Source organism: Mercenaria mercenaria, chromosome 11 (assembly GCF_021730395.1).
Source record: "Mercenaria mercenaria strain notata chromosome 11, MADL_Memer_1, whole genome shotgun sequence".
NCBI classification, from domain to species: domain Eukaryota; kingdom Metazoa; phylum Mollusca; class Bivalvia; order Venerida; family Veneridae; genus Mercenaria; species Mercenaria mercenaria.
The window spans coordinates 44,992,741-45,007,133 of NC_069371.1; the positions used below are offsets into that span (position 1 = coordinate 44,992,741).

The 14,393-nt window shown below is 34.3% G+C and overlaps 1 long non-coding RNA gene across 4 annotated transcripts; it reads left to right on the forward strand.

The window, feature by feature from the left end:
• The first annotated feature begins 928 nt into the window (after positions 1-928).
• LOC123532399 (uncharacterized) lies at positions 929-7,060 on the forward strand. 4 transcript variants are annotated; one of them, XR_006682627.2, is made up of 4 exons: positions 2,177-2,210; positions 2,442-2,482; positions 3,972-4,092; positions 6,188-7,060. It is a non-coding gene; the product is annotated as an uncharacterized LOC123532399 (long non-coding RNA). The 4 variants fall into 4 exon arrangements; XR_006682628.2 differs by lacking the exons at positions 2,177-2,210; positions 2,442-2,482 and adding an exon at positions 929-1,041; XR_006682626.2 differs by lacking the exon at positions 2,442-2,482 and having other exon boundaries at positions 2,123-2,210.
• Positions 7,061-14,393: the final 7,333 nt, after the last annotated feature.

The following is a 14,393-nucleotide window of genomic DNA, read 5'->3' on the forward strand; positions in this document are numbered from 1 at the left end:
CAATATGACATTATCTTTGTTTTTATGGGTGCCAAACATGAACATAGACTAAGCTAACAATTTAGAACACAACAAATTTAAGTTTTCGATAGAATGAATAGAAAGGACATCTTTCATAATTTTGTTATCCGAAAAAATCACAATGTGATATATTTGATATAAAAATGGTGCCCACTACAAAATGTTTAATGAATGAGACCTGTTGATTCACAGATTATTTTATACCGTTTAGATTTCTTTACCTCTTCTCGAAACATACATCACAGAGAAAGGGATTATTTAAATTACATCTCGTGCTACGATTGATGGAAAATGTCTTTCTTTGCATTGAAATATATGTGTAGCTTTTCCTGTATGAAAATTTAATACGAACGTTTTAGAATTCAAACTTGATATTTCTACTATATTTTTTCTATGTTCTATCTTTTTTTTAAATTTTATTTTTCTTTATTTTGATATGTACAGTTTTCTATCATCATAGCACGTGCAAACAATTTCAGTGAATACTTTTTCAAGGTTCCTCTGCGATCATATATGTTTCGGAAAGAGCCAAAAGAGCTCTATATTTATCTTTTATTTGCAATGCAAGGTACCATTAATTTTAAATCCGACATCATACATCTTTTCCTACGGGGTTTCATGTGAACAATGCTATCATGGAACCTCTAAAAGAGCTGAACAGTTTGCTACCAACGAACGACTTCGAAATTATAATTTACGAAATTTACAGTTTTTCCCCAAAAAACACTATTGATATTACCGTTGTCAAATACATACACAAGCTCCTAAGAATAAATGCATCATGTCTCGTTTGATAAATTACTTTTCATACTGATGACATTTTAAAGACAAATAACAAATTGTTGTTACATCTTTTAAACTATATTTAGAGATTTATCTAAACGTTATTAAATCTGATACATTCAGCCTAAATAATGCGTATCAGAAAAAGTTTCATGTTTTGCATTAATTCTAATGAACGTCAGAAGTTACACCTGTAACCAATAAACAGGATACTTCCTGATGCATTGCACGAGACAGGTAGGCTACAAGTTACCATTATTCAGTTAGCTGGTTACTCACCAACCAGTCTTTCTTTACTATCTGAAATAAGTCATATTTTTACATTTTGCAACAGGTTTTATATCATATTTTTTTTTCTCACAAATGTCAACATTTTGAATATCAATAGCAGAGAAGAAAGTTGATTCAACTGTGTTTATGCATACATGTGCTCAGCCGGCATGTGTTAACATTTGCAAGTAGTCCCTATTTCCATGTGAAGTACTGTGTTAGCGCTGTACTCCTGGAATAAATTTTATCAATTGGAAATTTATCTTTGTTTTCTTTGTAGTCAAAATGTATTACACGTATATCATCCCCCTCTCGTTGAAAAGTTTGAACTAGGTACGTTGTCGCTTTTGCCACATTACAATAGAGGTTTCTTGCTCAACGCTTTTCTACGAATACATACGTGAAACCTTCACAATAATTTATGTGAAATTAAAAGTATACTTACATATACATTACATTACATTATGATAGAAGCATTCTAAAAAGTAAAGGGAGGACCAGCTACTTTACATTATTTATCCGCTCTATGAAAATTATGGACTTGCTCTTATAATGAACCCATTCTTAAGTTTTATTTGTATCTTGCGCATTTCATCTACTTAGATCATGTATCTTTAAATGTTGTGAATATATCTTTTTCAATCGTGTGTGTCATTAATTGTAACAGTGTCATCCCGTTGCATTTCATTATTCAATTTGCATCCAGTACAGCCTTTCCTTGACCATCTTAATTCTTCTATTGCATGCCGTTAAAGTGACCAAAGTACTTTAAAATATATATTGTAGTGATTTTACTTTTGTAAATTAAAATGTGTGTTTGAAACTGGTGCAATTAACTAATAACTGAACTGCTGAGATTTGCAGACTAAGATATTTTCTAACTTTACTGTGTTTCCTATAGCAAAGCCTAATTTCTTCTTTAATATACAAGAAAAAAGAAACGTTAAATGAAAACTATGAAGTCACTTTAAAGTATTTTTGGAAGCATTGTCATGAGTTTTATGGTTTTGTGTCTTATTCTGACAAGGTAATTTACAGCTAAAACTGACGAATCGTGACATGAAGATACCACGTAATCTTTTTAAACCTGTAAATGCTACATCTAGTTTCTTTCTTGCTGGACTTGTCAGGGACAGGTATGCATGCCTTATTATCTGTGATATAGTCTTTTAATATTTGCCTCCTTTTTTGTTATGTAAGTTAAACGCTAATTTTATATCATCGCTATCATTCATTTATACACTATTTTTCTCAACGTTCCTGCATCAACTTATAGTGTTAAAAACACAAAATCTATGTTTGTTGAGAATTTAAAAAAAGTTACCATACAATTCTTACACTACAGGGAGGATATTTGTTTGTTTCAGTGTAAGATGGAAACATCATACCGGGCGTATCACTTCCTCTGGTGAATATGAGAAACTGTTCGATTATGTTTTTGTATTTTTTGTGATACTTTCTATATGTGTAATGCTCTGTTATAATTCTTACTAGACCGGTCATGTGCATTTTTATACGTGCATGTTCTATAGAAATTTTAAATGGAACGTATATGGATAAAATAGTATAAAATCCAGTGAAGAGCCAAGACTGAAAAAATAATGTAAAATATCCTTATTTTCTTTTTACATTATGACTGCATATTTATCTAGAGTGTAGTTTCTTACTAGCGGACATCATACTGTATCATATCAGTGTGATAATAGTTTCAGTGTATGGTCGAAATGTTCTTTTACTTAGTAATAACAAATGCAATATTTTCACGGCTGACGAAAATTTAAAATCTGATGTTCAGGACTAAAGTAAAGTAATGTCTACGGTCATGCTTTTTCATTATCTACACCCCACCACCCTTTGTAGTCGAGAATGCATATAAAAATCAATAATAGTTGAGAAAAAATGTCAATTATGTATCAATGGCGAGAAGAACTATGTCCATGCGTTAGGGTTTTGCAGGATGTTGTACATTCATTACCTCTCATTAACAAACTTAGTCAAACCGAGTCCCGTATTATTTTGCTTGGTGTCGGTCCTTGATTCCAAGGGTATTTGTACAGACTATACTGTAATGGTGTAAGCCAAATTTGCCAATACTGTAGTTACATACTGGCTGAAATCTATTACAAACTACAATATATCAAATATATTTTTCAGTGTGAACGTACCAGATACACTTTTATTAATATATTTGAGCCGCCTCATGGGAAAACCAACCGTTAGTGCATTTGCGACCAGCATAGATCCAGACTAGACTGATTTTCGCTAACGATTTCTCTAATTGCAATAGGCTTTGAAAGTGAACAACTTGGATCCTGACCAGACTGCACGGATGCGCAGGCTGGTCTGGATCCATGCTGGTTGCAAACGCGCTATGTTCGTTTTCTCATGGTGCGGCTCAATTCATTTATTCACTCAAAACATGATTTAAAGTTCAAAATTGACATTCACCATACATTTTGAATGGAAAAAAATGTTTATTTTCGTATAAACAACACTGGTGTAACAATATTAAGGACAGGCCTTTTCCGCGTGATTACCTGCGTAATCTGACACCATTCACTCACAAAAAATGACAACGTTCAAAAATTCTTTCGATATTCTGACATTCGTTATCATATTGTTTTGATACCCATGGAAAGCAAACCATTCATTTTGCAGCAAACTACCGTAAAAAGATGCAAATATCAGAAATGAATGCTATTTTTTGCGCGTTTATACGTAAAACTTTTTGCAATCATCAAAGAATCATTAGCGCGACCCATTGGTTTGAAAGAAGTCCCAATGTGGACACAAATTTCAATAAAACCCATTTTTTTCGTAGGCTTATAAATTTCAAAATGGTAAAAGTTTTATAAACACCAACATTTGACACACTTCTTTCGTTCTCTTTTTTTCAGACGTATAGCAAACGAAAATGTTGGTAGTATTATGTTTGATTGCTGTTGTTCTACCATGGACCCAAGTTGAAGGCAGGAAAGCCGGTTGGGCTGACGCAACACAACCTGGAGACGAATATCTGTAAGTAATAATCAAGTTAACAACACATGCCGCCTTTATGCTATTATGTCAATGTAATTTCGCACACATTTGTTAATGAATCATTTAAGAACGGATTCCAAATAGTCAGTGATTGGTGTTAACAGTATCTAAGACGTTGTTTCATAACAGCGTGTGTTTCCTTGCCTCTTACTTTGATATGTGATGTGTGTGACCTACTTTAATATTCGTGAAATCAGGGGTATGTATCTCCATTGTGTAAGCAAAGTAGGACAGTTAAGGTAGCTTCTGAAAAGTATAACATGTAGATCTATTGTGCTTTTAGATTGAACAGCGATTCCTGTCTGATGTAAAAGTCATTAAGGACGTTGTATACCATAAAATCTGAATTTGTGCATGTCCAACCGTAAGCAGATGTTAAGAATTTACGACAACAAATACGGCTAACTAGGTCTAAATGTACTTTTATTATTTTTGACGGTCTCCGATTTGATGCTAAACAATTTAATTTATAAGGCTCAAATAAGAAATTAATTAACACAGGAACACTTTAAAATATTACAGCGTTCAAAAAAGGTAATATGCGCCACCTAACGATTTTCAACGGACTGTTATGAAATTTTCCCAAATTAAAGTTGATGATATTTCAAATTGACTGGTATTTTTGCAGTTCTCTGTTATTCTCCATTTTGCAGCTGAAAATCTTCAAAACATGACCACTAACGTCATTTTTTACGCAAAATTGTGGATGAATCTCGACGTCAGTTTTGCGTGTTTACCATTCATAAATCGTTTGCCTCCGATGTGACGTCGAAAGAAAAATACCTGTCAATCGGAAAAAACATCAACTTTAATTTGGCAAAATTTCATTATAGTCCGTTAAAAATCGATAGGTGCCGCATATTACCTTAATCTTATGAGTGATATAGTAGTCACAACTTGACCGCGATGACAGACCTTAGGCTGATTATTCATATCGATTATTTCATTGTAGAAAAAAAGGGTGCTTAGGGTGGATGTATAATAATATTATATGGAATGGGTTTGTATACAGCGTTTTACATACACACCATTTCAATAATAGGTTGTGCCTCATTATATATTATAATACAAAGGTCAACCATCGGGGTCAGATTGCGTCCACTTTACCATTTCCGATTTGGATAATTATTTTGCAGCTTTTAGATACAGTTATCGAAACAAAATATGTTTAAAAGTGTTGCATATCGATAGTATCATTCTTTTGGCATATACGCCTTTTGAAGGGCAAATACTTAAAACCTAAAAAAGATCATTAAAACGATTGAGACGAACAAACATGAGATCTTATCAGTTGAGATGTATTATTCGAAGTACGATAAATTACATCGGTTAAATAAATTTGGATCGGAATACTACGTCCTTAAAATGCAATGTTTCAGAATTCTTTCATATTTCTTATCATCAAGTAGTTCCAGAGAACAAGAACACATCTTTACGAACTCAGCCAAATTACATGGTTTTAATGACAATAAATGTCGGTCCGTTTGATCTTAATTATGATTTATAGTAACTATTGTTTTTATCTGATATTAAGCACATATAAGCCGCCTCATAAGAAAATCAACATAGTGGCTTTGCGACCAGCATGGACCCAGACCAGCCTGTGCGCAGTCTGGTCCGGATCCATGCTGTTCGCTAACGGTTTCTCTAATTGCAATAGGCTTTGAAAGCGAACAGTATGGATCCTGACCAGAATTCGCAGATGCGCAGGCTGGTCTGGATCTATGCTGGCCACAAAGCCACTTTGTTGGTCTTCTCATGGCGCGGCACATTACATATTATTACGAATTACAACACATGTTAACCAGTTGTTATTTGGACGTTCCTGGTTTTTGTTTTCATTTCTTTCCTTTATTTTAATACAATCAAAAGTTGACGCCAAGTCGACGTACCTTGTTTGGCGCCATAATTTTGTAAATATTTGAGCATGTTCTCTGGAGAGGTTATACCACAAGTATTATTTTTTATACTAATGGATCCGTCTTGAATAAAAACATAAAGATCACAATACTTTATTGACTGCCATTGCTGGGTACATAGTTTTCGCAATCGTAATTATACTTTGTGCTTTTAGCTATGGTTCGATCCAGAATGGCGGTCACGATCTGGGGATACAATATACCTTCACCTCACGGTTCTCTCGGATCTGTTGCGAGGGCCTGACTTGCGAAAATAGCCCGAAAGGATGTTATTTTAAATTCATTGGATGTGGACAAAGCGTTAACTCAAGACCAATTCAAGCAAGAGCCTTGCGTTGGGAACTAAGAGATGTGGAACCTGAAATGAGGTGCTTCGACACCCGAGGTGTCGGTGCCTTCTACAGTTATACAGCTTCGGTTGTTCCTATCGACTGATCGTTTTGTTAGCAGCTTCTGTATCTCATTTTCCGTATTACGAACAAAGAAGTATATTTTCAAAATCTTACATTCTCGTTGTTGAAAAGCCAAACCGGTGATCGCATACTTTACTGTAGTTCTGGGCAAGAAGACTTTTGTATTATCTGCTTATAACTAGAAAAAAGCAAATCTTGAACTTATTTTGTGCAACATTTCATCAGATCTGAACATCAGCAAACGTATTTCTATGGATATTTTGTTATGTCAGAAATGTTAAAGTTTACCCACAAACTAAGAGGTTTCTCAAAATACTTACAGCTACTAGTTAATCAAATTTATATTGAAAACTTAATCTTGTAAAATCAAACGTTGAAAATATTGCTGACCTTTATTGAAGGTCGAAGGGATTGCAACTTATAAACAGAAATTGTAAAACCTGCAGTTAACACCTAATTGTGAATATAGTAAAGGATGAAATCAAGACAGTGCTTTCCTCTGGAATCAAAAACATGTACGTATTGAAAGAGTTTGTATGATGAATGTCTGTAAGCTTACATTAAATACAGCCAATGTATTCTGAAATTCATACTTTAATGAAATATCTAAACCAAGAGACATTTGTATATCTTATTTAAAAAAAGCACTTTCCCGTTAAAACATTTTACTTGGCGTCGCGTCGACATATTATTTATTTAATACTTATCGCTGAGAAAGGGTGCTACTACATTTGATCTAATCTTTCATATGACGTTTCAGAACAGACTGGTGTTACACACACACACATACACACTGAGTTTATATTATTTGGCCAAATAATAACTCATTAGACAATGCATTATGTATTCCTAACCTAGTCAGGGAACACGTTGCTTCCGTTTTTTTAACACAATTAAAACACGCTTACGAGTTGAAGTCAAGTCAACGTACTTTGTTTGGCGCCATATGTTCACAATTTTGTAAATATTTGAGCATATACTCTGGAAAGGCAATAGCACCGGTATAATATTTTACTAGTGGACTTTGAAAACGAAACATCTTTATCTTCCGGTTTAACTTCAGTTGGAAATCTATATTTCAATAAATCACATACCAACATGTGTGAATAATCACTGAGCATTCTATTAATTAACCCAGTATAAATTCATTCATTCACTGGAATGCTGCAGCCCTCGAAACTGTACTTTCCAGAAGCTTTAACCTTTTAGCTAATATCAGTTCTGTGTTGAGAAGACAAAGATAACCTTTCTTACGAGACAGAAGAATAAACTTTACAACTAAACTTTACAACTTTTCTTTTGACTACAACACAGTTTGTGGATATTTTTTATCTTTTGAATGAGAAATAACTTTAGAGTTTTTACAGGAATCTGGAAAGAAAATATCATCTAAATCATTTGAAACATAATTGCAATGTATCTCCGAAGACAATAACCAAGTGCCATTGAAAAGTAACGTATTGGCATGAGAATAGGCACTTGAACATTAAGGGTGAAGTAACTCTTTCTTATCCGTTTGCCAACACGTAGCGAAAACATGTTTAGCAACACGCGTTCCCCCTTTTTTCTGTTTCAACATGATGACCTCTGAGGACCTTTGTATCTTTAATATTTGCCGCAAAACCAGACCTTGGGTTCTTAGCTAGTACCAGTACTTGCATTATTAAGAGAAGATCCAAAGAGGGTTTAGGACGTAGCTGAACATGCTCTGAACTTCTGTTATATCGAATCTTGTACCTTGCTAAATACAGTCGATTCAACACACTGAGCCACAACATGAGAAAACTAACATAGTGCGTTTGCGAACAGCATGGATCCAGACCAGCCTGCCAATCCGGATCCATGCTGTTCGCTAACGGTTTCTCTAATTGCAATAGGCTTTGAAAGCGAACAGCATGGATCCTTATCATACTGCGCAGGCTGGTCTGGATCCATGCTGGTCGCAAATGCACTATGTTGGTTTTCTCATGGCGCGGATCAATTACTGGAAAGCATACAGCTGATAAACGTTGTAAAATTTGCCCACTGGAAAAGTCTCAAACAACACTTCGAAATTCTAGTCCATAATAGAGATCTATTTTATTCATCCACTCAAAAGTTATTAAAAATACAAGATGGCCACAGTTGAGACCGCCAAAATACAAGTTTATTTTGGTTTTTCGGTTTGCTTTTCATAGAGTAGGTTGTATGTGGCTAACTGTGGAAAAATACCAGATATACCGTATTTCTCTCTAATATTTCGATCTTTCACTGAAAAGCATGTGATATGTTGAATATCAAACACAACCGCCTGAGAAACTTTAGTGATAAGGTAAGTCACATCGACACAATTTAGACCATATGGCTACTTTTTTAGGTTTTTATGGCGAATAGAGAATCACTGTGCTCTCCAAGTCATTGTTTAAGTCACAGGTTAGTATTTTTGTGAAGACAACGACCTTCCCAAAGTCAGATTGTATTTTCATCATATGACATTCTGAGGATGGACGAGCCCACAAAGGTGTGATGCAAAATGTAACCTTAACCACTCGGCCACGAAGGTAGGCTCACATGGATAATAATGGTTCTTGTACAGTATAAAGAGCGCTATTTTTTCGTTTTACAGAACAAGTAGTAACAAGAGGGGAATTTGTTTATAATTCTAGCTCCTTATCGAAGTCGGTTTTTTTACAGATTTTTTTTATCAAATTTAAGTCTGTTTTTTTTTTTACATTGTGCTTAATCTGTGGAAAAAAGTTCGATTCCTGCTTTTAAGATTTGATTTGACGATGCAAATGCATAGCTTTGAATTCGGATTATGTAAATGTAACCGTACGGGTCTTTTGCATAACAAACATTAGTCTGTCAGTCACGTCACTCAATTAAAAGAATAGTACAAACTTTTTGTAAGTCTTATCTGCTACACCGTCCCTGTAGAGAGTTGTTACAGTGGCTAAAATACATAATATTATACCATTTACATCCTGAGTCTTGTGCTAAAGCTACATTTTATGTCCATTTAACATCAATACATAATAAAAATGGTGCTGTTAAAGAGTAATGTTAGAGGCTGACACAAGTTTCTGTAGATAAGTTTTGTATAAAAACCGGCGACTGTGCCAAGTTGCCTGTATTCGTTTCGTTAAATAGTTCTTACATGCCTTATTCTGGCCTTCCTTGAAGGAAAAATCAAAGGCCAGAAGGGCCTGAGAGTCGGCTAATGATTGATGTACTGATAGTATAGTCTACCAGTTTCAGTTTGGTTTTAGTATTTTTTCCCCAACTGAACAGAGATTTTGTAACAATAGATGAAATGGACATTCAATCGATGCCTAGTAAAACTTTGATTGACATTATGCAAGTATTTAAATCCAATATATTTCTCTAAAATTGAAGAGTGGTTCGCAAAAACAAAAATGTTGAAAGTACAAACTACAATTTGACAGGTGGCACTAAGATACTGCCCATGACTATAAATATTTTTCCAGTAAACATTTGCCTCCGGCATTACCAACACAGGCAATTATCGGCTGGTATATATTCGCACATGATAAAATTTGAATATGAAAATTTATATATTGAAATTTTATAGCGCGGATTGCCACATACAATTTGTAACGGATGGACGAAAGAACTGTTCAGATATTTTACAGATAAGGGGCCTGGCAATAACCGTGTCACACGCTAGGTATTGTTCAATCATATTATAAGGGATGTGAATTTAAAGTATACTTACTTTTGTGTTTAAAGATGTGTAAATGTTGCTGAGTGTCAATATATAGTGTCATGAATGTTTACACTGACAGGAAAATTGTGCATTCGAAACTAAGAGAAGTTACTCGGACTAGCTACCAATTTCGGAAAAGATAACCATTATTAATAAATGCAGTTCTTTTTTAATTAAAACCATCATTTATTCTATTTCAGACCTGTTAACCCCTTCAAAACCATGTCAGTAGTCCCCAAGTCTATGTACTTTCAATTATCCGTTTTGATTCATGTAGACAGACAGGCCCAGACTGGGCTGAAAAAATGTTTGAGCCATTTTTACGTGGTCGGTAGCAGGGTGGGTGTGGGGAGGGGTGTTTCTTCCCGCTTTGAACTGCAGTCAGATTTTGAAATGGGCATTGTGGCAGGTGGTAAAAGGGCAAATGTATCAAACTGTAAAGTGGCAATATGGGGGGAGGGTGTGGGAGGATACCCCCTCCTGCAGGTAGGGTTTGGGGTATCACCACAAGGAAATTTTGAAAATGTAGACCCTTGATACAGTCTTTGGTGCGATTTCTAACTGAAAATTTTATGTTTCAATTTCTAAATATTACCTAGATTCTTTTTAGTATTACAATATTCAAAGTAAGAACGACTGTCACTTCATATTTTTACTTTCAGGTCATGCCTCAGCACTAGAATATAAGTCTGATATTGATTCTATGTATGTATTATAAAAATAAATTCTAGAATCATTTCTGTTACAATAATATCTATCATGTCTGTTACTTTAATGTTTAAATTTCATAACACAGCTCGATATTTACCCAAAATATTATATCCGGATATGATTACACTTTCTTTTATACTGCCAAAATCTCCAGTTTCAACAATATGTTTTACAAATTGTGATGATATGAAGACAGTTTAGCAGCAATTGGCAGTATCTGACATTGAAGTTTACGGTGAAATTATTTAAATCAGTTCATAAAAAAAAATTGTTTCGTTTCGTCAAAGCACTCTAACATAGACGATCTACTTTCGATTTCAAAAACTACAAGAAAATACAATTTAATGTTTCGCCGATTTGTTTATTTCTCGAAAAATAAGAAATAAAATCATTTTTAAAATCAGTAGTAATTAAACAAATCAGTAAGAGCTCTTTCTCGGGATAATTTATCCGCTTACTGACTGCAAAAATCAAGCCATGTGTCATCATGAAAAGCAGAATGGGTGACGGTTTCATTTTTATGCGAACCTAAATCGTAATCAAATTATCCAAACCAGTCAAAATTCCAGAAAGGTTACGATCTAGATTCTTTCTAGTATTACAATATCCAAAGTATGACTGTCACTTCATCTTTTTACTTTCAGATCATGCCTCAGGACTAGAATACGAGTCTGACATACATTATATGTAGGTGTAATAAAAATAAATTCTAGAATCATTTCTGTTACAATAATATCTATCATGTATGTTACTTGAATGTTAAAATTTCATAACACAGCTCGATATTTACCCAAAATATTATATCCGGATACGATTACACTTTTCTCCAGTTTCAACAATATATTTTACAAATTGTGATGATACGAAGACATTTAGCAGCAATTGGCAGTATCTGACATTAAAGTTTACGGTAAAATTACCTCTTATTTAAATATTTTCATAAAAAAGTTGTTTCGTTTCGTCAAAGCAGCCAAACATAGACGATCTACTTTCGATTTCAAAAACTACAAGAAAATACAATTTAATGTTTCGCCAATTTGTTTATTTCTCGAAAAATAAGAATTAATATCATTTTTAATATCAGTAGTAACTAAACAAACCAGTAAGAGCTTCTTCTTCCGATAATTTATCCGTTTACTGACTACAAAATTCAACCCACGCAAAGTCGTAGAAGCATTGTTATAAACAGGTCACGCGTGTTCGCCGAGAAGTGTCCAGAATGTAGTTAGGATTCATCTGCGAAGTCTCGCGGAAGAATTAACGTACTGCACATATCTTATTCGGGTCATTTAAAATGAAACTGTCATAATTGAATTTCATCGATGTGGTAAACTCTTTGATAAGAGACATTCCAATGCTTTCAGAGGTACCCACTCAATAAAATACTAGCAGTATGTTCTGAAACTATATTTTGTCTTTCGCTGGATGTTACGCAAGCTTTGTAAGTCTGCGCAATTCATAAAATGCACAGCACAATAAATTTGTTATTTGCGCAATGATTTTAAAGATTATTTTTTGAAACGGACAGGGTAACAAATGGATAATTTGGCTAATAAGTTAATATGCAGTTTTTATTTGAATTTGTGAACATCATATTTTCTATTTTGTGACAAAAGGGCATAAAATTCGTCATCATTATCATATGCGCAAATGTATTACCAAATCCCGCAGAATCGTTATGCGTGTTTATGCTTAATGAGTTACCGCGGAAGAAAATACGTGGCTTTATTCGAGTATTGCACAATTACAAGTCATAAATATGACAGATTACATCGTATATTGGTCATAGCAAATAGGATTGACATAAATGAACTTCATTCGATCAATGAACTCTTTGAAATTAGAGACAATCCAATGGAACTACATCACTTCGCTGTGTTGTGAGGCCATTAAAGAATGAGAAATCGTGCGATAGCAAGGACTCGTCAAACGCTTGACAGCGTTTAGCCGACTCAATAAATGAGCCAAATATTCGTCATATTTGATATACAGTCATATCATTGACCATCCGAGGTCCATGTGAAACACATGCGGTAAATACTTAATGTATGTGAGGAAGCCATCCAGCTGGCTTACGGAAGGTCGGTGGTTCTACCCAGGTGCCCGCTCGTGATAAAATAATGCACGGAGGGGCACCTTGGGTCTTCCTCCACCGTTAAAGCTGGAAAGTCGCCATATGACCTATCATGTGTCGGTGCTACGTTAAATCCAAAAACAAAAATTATGTGTATGGAAGGCCGGTGCACCATGGTTATAGCACAATGTTAAATAACAAATGTTGATTGTTAAATGCCAATTACTAAATGGTAAATACCAAAGAATCAATGCTAGATGCTATATACCAAATGCTATATGCCATAACCTTAATGCTAAATACCAAAAGCTACATGACAAATAGCTAAAATAAATGCTTATTGTCAAATGATCACAACATTTGACTTAATGTCATTGAGTAAATAACCTGTATCTCTTACACCAAGGATTCAACTTAAAATCATTTCAAAACATGTTCCACCAGTCTAAATCAAAGCAATAACACGTTTTTTTCGGTGATAGGAAACATTTGACCGAAACTGTTTACTCCAAAATGCTTAGAAAAGAGAGACAAAGTTATGCAACGAAGGTCAGATATTAAAAGGGATATATTAATCCACTAATATATTCAGCTCTGGCTACGAAACTGCTTGACTTCTTAAGCGTAAATTCAATGTCGCAAAACGTAGATGTCGCAAAACTTAGATCTACTTAGTCCAATACACTACATATCGGAATATTTTATCTGTTAAGTCAACTGCAGATTGGCACGAAAAAAGGAAGTAATTTCGACAAGTATGCGAATAGGACGTTAGTGCCATTTAAGTGCACATTATTATCAGCGAATTTTAGAGCGATATGAGAATTTGACAATTACATGCACACATACAAATGTACACGCTCTCGTGCGTACATGACTATACATAAACACTAATTTAGGTTATATTCTAAGACTTCAAAAGTGTTAAGATTTGTTTAATTTTCAACATTAAACAGTGTGTTTGGTGTTTCAAAACATAGCGTAGTTTAAAATATCAAAACAAAGCCGAGACAAATGTACTTAGTTCTTACGTTTCAGACCTCAACAAGTGCAGGTCGATATATTTTTATAAGTATCAAATATTTTAGACTGAATTTTAATGGGACTAATCAAACAAAAAGTAATTTCTCTCAAAAACCAGTAAAACGTGAGAACTCGGAAAGTGACTAGTGAAACAGACTTGTAAGAATTAAGACTTATAAGGTATGTCTTCCCCGTTGGCAGTCTAATTTTCGAGAGCATAAAGCAAATTGCAGTGATTTCGATATTAAAACATGAAAGCAAATGGTAAATAAAGTTGCAAACTTAAAGTAAATCAAATGCATGCCTAATTCGATTCACGTAGCATATTTAAATTTCTACTGTTTCAAATACGAGCCATTTTAGTTTATTGAATAGCTGTGCAGAGGGAAGTCAAATTATTTATCTAGGATCATCCACTGTGCTACTTCACCGCA